This window comes from Salarias fasciatus, chromosome 3, assembly GCF_902148845.1.
Source record: "Salarias fasciatus chromosome 3, fSalaFa1.1, whole genome shotgun sequence".
Lineage (NCBI taxonomy): Eukaryota > Metazoa > Chordata > Actinopteri > Blenniiformes > Blenniidae > Salarias > Salarias fasciatus.
In genome coordinates this window covers 30112794-30117494 of record NC_043747.1, presented here as the reverse complement: position 1 = coordinate 30117494, position 4701 = coordinate 30112794, and positions in this window count along the sequence as shown.

Below are 4701 nucleotides of genomic sequence, written 5' to 3'. Positions count from 1 at the left end.
CTAACCCCCTGGACCTGGTTCTAATGGACTGGACCTGGTTCTAACACCCTGGACCTAGTTCTAACCTCCTGGACCTGGTTCTAATGGACTGGACCTGGTTCTAACCCCCTGGACCTGGTTCTAACCCCTGGTCCTGGTTGTAATGGACTGGACCTGGTTCTAACCCCCTGGACCTGGTTCTCAGCCCTGGACCTGGTTCTAATGGACTGGACCTGGTTCTAACCCCTGGACCTGGTTCTAATGGATTAGACCTGGTTCTAACCCCCTGGACCTGGTCTAACCCATGGACCTGGTTGTAATGGACTGGACCTGGTTCTAACCCCCTGGACCTGGATCTAACTCCTGGACCTGGTTGTAATGGACTGGACCTGGTTCTAACCCCCTGGACTTGATTCTAACCCCTGGACCTGGTTCTAATGGACTGGAACTGGTTCTAACGGTCTGGAACTGGTTCTAACTCCCGGACCTGGTTCTAACCCCTGGACCTCGTTCTAATGGACTGGACCTGGTTCTAACCCCTGGACCTGGTTCTAATGGACTGGACCTGGTTCTAACCCCCTGGACCTGGTTCTAACCCCTGGTCCTGGTTGTAATGGACTGGACCTGGTTCTAACCCCCTGGACCTGGTTCTAACCCCTGGACCTGGTTCTAATGGACTGGACCTGGTTCTAACCCCTGGACCTGGTTCTAATGGACTGGACCTGGTTCTAACCCCCTGGACCTGGTTCTAACCCCTGGTCCTGGTTGTAATGGACTGGACCTGGTTCTAACCCCCTGGACCTGGTTCTAACCTCCTGGACCTGGTTCTAACCTCCTGGACCTGGTTGTAATGGACTGGACCTGGTTCTAACCCCCTGGACCTGGTTCTAACCCCTGGACCTGGTTCTAATGGACTGGACCTGGTTCTAACCCCTGGACCTGGTTCTAATGGACTGGACCTGGTTCTAACCCCCTGGACCTGGTTCTAATGGACTGGACCTGGTTCTAACCCCTGGACATGGTTCTAATGGACTGGACCTGGTTGTAATGGACTGGACCTGGTTCTAACCCCCTGGACCTGGTTCTAACCCCTGGACCTGGTTCTAATGGACTGGACCTGGTTCTAACCCCCTGGACCTGGTTCTAATGGACTGGACCTGGTTCTAACCCCTGGACATGGTTCTAATGGACTGGACCTGGTTCTAATGGACTGGACCTGGTTCTAACCCCCTGGACCTGGTTCTAACCCCTGGACCTGGTTCTAATGGACTGGAACTGGTTCTAACCCCTGGACCTGGTTCTAATCCCTGGACCTGGTTCTAATGGACTGGACCTGGTTCTAACCCCTGGACCTGGTTCTAATGGACTGGACCTGGTTCTAACCCCTGGACCTGGTTCTAATGGACGGGACCTGGTTCTAACCCCCTGGACCTAGTTCTAACCTCCTGGACCTGGTTCTAATGGACTGGACCTGGTTCTAACCCCCTGGACCTGGTTCTAACCTCCTGGACCTCGGTCTAACCCCCTGGACTTGGTTCTAATGGACTGGACCTGGTTCTAACCCCTGGACCTGGTTCTAATGGACTGGACCTGGTTCTAACCCCCTGGACCGGGTTCTAACCCCTGGACCTGGTTCTAATGGACTGGAACTGGTTCTAAACCCTGGACCTGGTTCTAATGGACTGGACCTGGTTCTAACCCCTGGACCTGGTTCTAATGGACTGGAACTGGTTCTAAACCCTGGACCTGGTTCTAATGGACTGGACCTGGTTCTAACCCCCTGGACCTGGTTCTAACCCCTGGACCTGGTTCTAATGGACTGGACCTTGTTCTAACCCCCTGGACCTGGTTCTAACCCCTGGACCTGGTTCTAATGCACTGGACCTGGTTCTAACCCCTGGACCTGGTTGTAATGGGCTGGAACTGGTTCTAATGGACTGGAACTGGTTCTAACCCCTGGACCTGGTTCTAACCTCCTGGACCTGGTTCTAATGGACTGGACCTGGTTCTAACCCCCTGGACCTAGTTCTAACCTCCTGGACCTGGTTCTAATGGACTGGACCTGGTTCTAACCCCCTGGACCTGGTTCTAACCCCTGGACCTGGTTCTAATGCACTGGACCTGGTTCTAACCCCTGGACCTGGTTGTAATGGGCTGGACCTGGTTCTAACCCCCTGGACCTGGTTCTAACCCCCTGGACCTGGTTCTAATGGACTGGACCTGGTTCTAACCCCCTGGACCTGGTTCTAACCCCCTGGACCTGGTTCTAACCCCTGGACCTGGTTCTAATGGACTGGACCTGGTTCTAACCCCCTGGACCTGGTTCTGACCTCCTGGACCTGGTTCTAACCCCCTGGACTCGGTTCTAACCCCTGGACCTGGTTGTAATGGACTGGACCTGGTTCTAACCCCCTGGACCTGGTTCTAACCCCTGGACCTGGTTGTAATGGACTGGACCTGGTTCTAACCCCCTGGACCTGGTTCTAACCGCCTGGACCTGGTTCTAACCTCCTGGACCTGGTTGTAATGGACTGGACCTGGTTCTAACCTCCTGGACCTGGTTCTAACCGCCTGGACCTGGTTCTCACCCCTGGACCTGGTTGTAATGGACTGGACCTGGTTCTAACCTCCTGGACCTGGTTCTAACCCCTGGACCTGGTTGTAATGGACTGGACCTGGTTCTAACCCCCTGGACCTGGTTCTAACCTCCTGGACCTGGTTCTAATGGACTGGACCTGGTTCTAAACCCCTGGACCTGGTTCTAACCCCTGGACCTGGTTCTAATGGACTGGACCTGGTTCTAACCTCCTGGACCTGGTTCTAACCCCCTGGACCTGGTTCTCACCCCTGGACCTGGTTGTAATGGACTGGACCTGGTTCTAACCTCCTGGACCTGGTTCTAACCCCTGGACCTGGTTGTAATGGACTGGACCTGGTTCTAACCCCCTGGACCTGGTTCTAACCTCCTGGACCTGGTTCTAATGGACTGGACCTGGTTCTAAACCCCTGGACCTGGTTCTAACCTCCTGGACCTGGTTCTAACCCCCTGGACTCGGTTCTAACCCCTGGACCTGGTTCTAATGGACTGGACCTGTTTCTAACCCCTGGACCTGGTTGTAATGGACTGGACCTGGTTCTAACCCCCTGGACCTGGTTCTAACCTCCTGGACCTGGTTCTAACCCCCTGGACTCGGTTCTAACCCCTGGACCTGGTTCTAATGGACTGGACCTGGTTCTAACCAACTGGACCTGGTTCTAACCCCCTGGACCTGGTTCTAACCCCTGGACCTGGTTCTAATGGACTGGACCTGGTTCTAACCCCCTGGACCTGGTTCTAACCCCTGGACCTGGTTGTAATGGACTGGACCTGGTTCTAACCCCTGGACCTGGTTCTTACCTCCTGGACCTGGATCTAACCTCCTGGACCTGGGTCGAACCTCCTGGACCGGGATCTAACCCCCTGGACTTGGTTCTAACCCCTGGACCTGGTTCTAATGGACTGGACCTGGTTCTAACCCCCTGGACCTGGTTCTAACCCCTGGACCTGTTTGTAATGGACTGGACCTGGTTCTAAACCCCTGGACCTGGTTCTAACCCCCTGGACCTGGTTCTATCCCCTGGACCTGGTTCTAACCCCTGGATCTGGTTCTAATGGACTGGACCTGGTCCTAACCCCCTGGACCTGGTTCTAACCTCCTAGACCTGGTTCTAACCCCTGGACCTGGTTCTAAAACCTGGACCTGGTTCTAACCCCCTGGACCTGGTTCTAACCCCTGGCCCTGGTTCTCTACCCCTGGACCTGGTTCTTATGGTCTGGACCTGGTTCTAACCCCTGGACCTGGTTCTAACCCCCTGGACTTGGTTCTAACCCCTGGACCTGGTTCTAACCTCTGGACCTGGTTCTAACCCCTGGACCTGGTTCTAATGGACTGGACCTGGTTCTAACCCGTGGACCTGGTTGTAATGGACTGGACCTGGTTCTAACCCCTGGACCTGGTTGTAATGGACTTGACCTGGTTCAAACCCCTGGACCTGGTTCTAATGGACTGGACCTGGTTCTAACCCCTGGACCTGGTTCTAATGGACTGGACCTGGTTCTAACCCCCTGGACCTGGTTCTAACCCCTGGATCTGGTTCTAACCTCCTAGACCTGGTTCTAATGGACTGGACCTGGTTCTAACACCCTGGACCTGGGTCTACCCTCCTGGACCTGGTTCTAACCGCTGGACCTGGTTGTAATGGACTGGACCTGGTTCTAACCCCCTGGACCTGGTTCTAACCCCTGGACCTGGTTCTAAAGGACTGGACCTGGTTCTAACCCCTGGACCTGGTTCTAATGGACTGGATCTGGTTCTAACAACCTGGACCTGGTTCTAACCCCTGGACCTGGTTCTAATGGACTGGACCTGGTTCTAACCCCCTGGACCTGGTTCTAATGGACTGGACCTGGTTCTAACCCCCTGGACCTCGTTCTAACCCCTGGATCTGGTTCTAATGGACTGGACCTGGTTCTAACCCCCTGGACCTGGTTCTAACCCCTGGATCTGGTTCTAATGGACTGGAACTGGTTCTAACCCCCTGGACCTGGTTCTAACTCCCTGGACCTGGTTCTAATGGACTGGACCTGGTTCTAACCCCCTGGACCTGGGTCTAACCTCCTGGACCTGGTTCTAACCCCTGGACCTGGTTCTAATGGACTGGACCTGGTCCTAACCCCCTGGA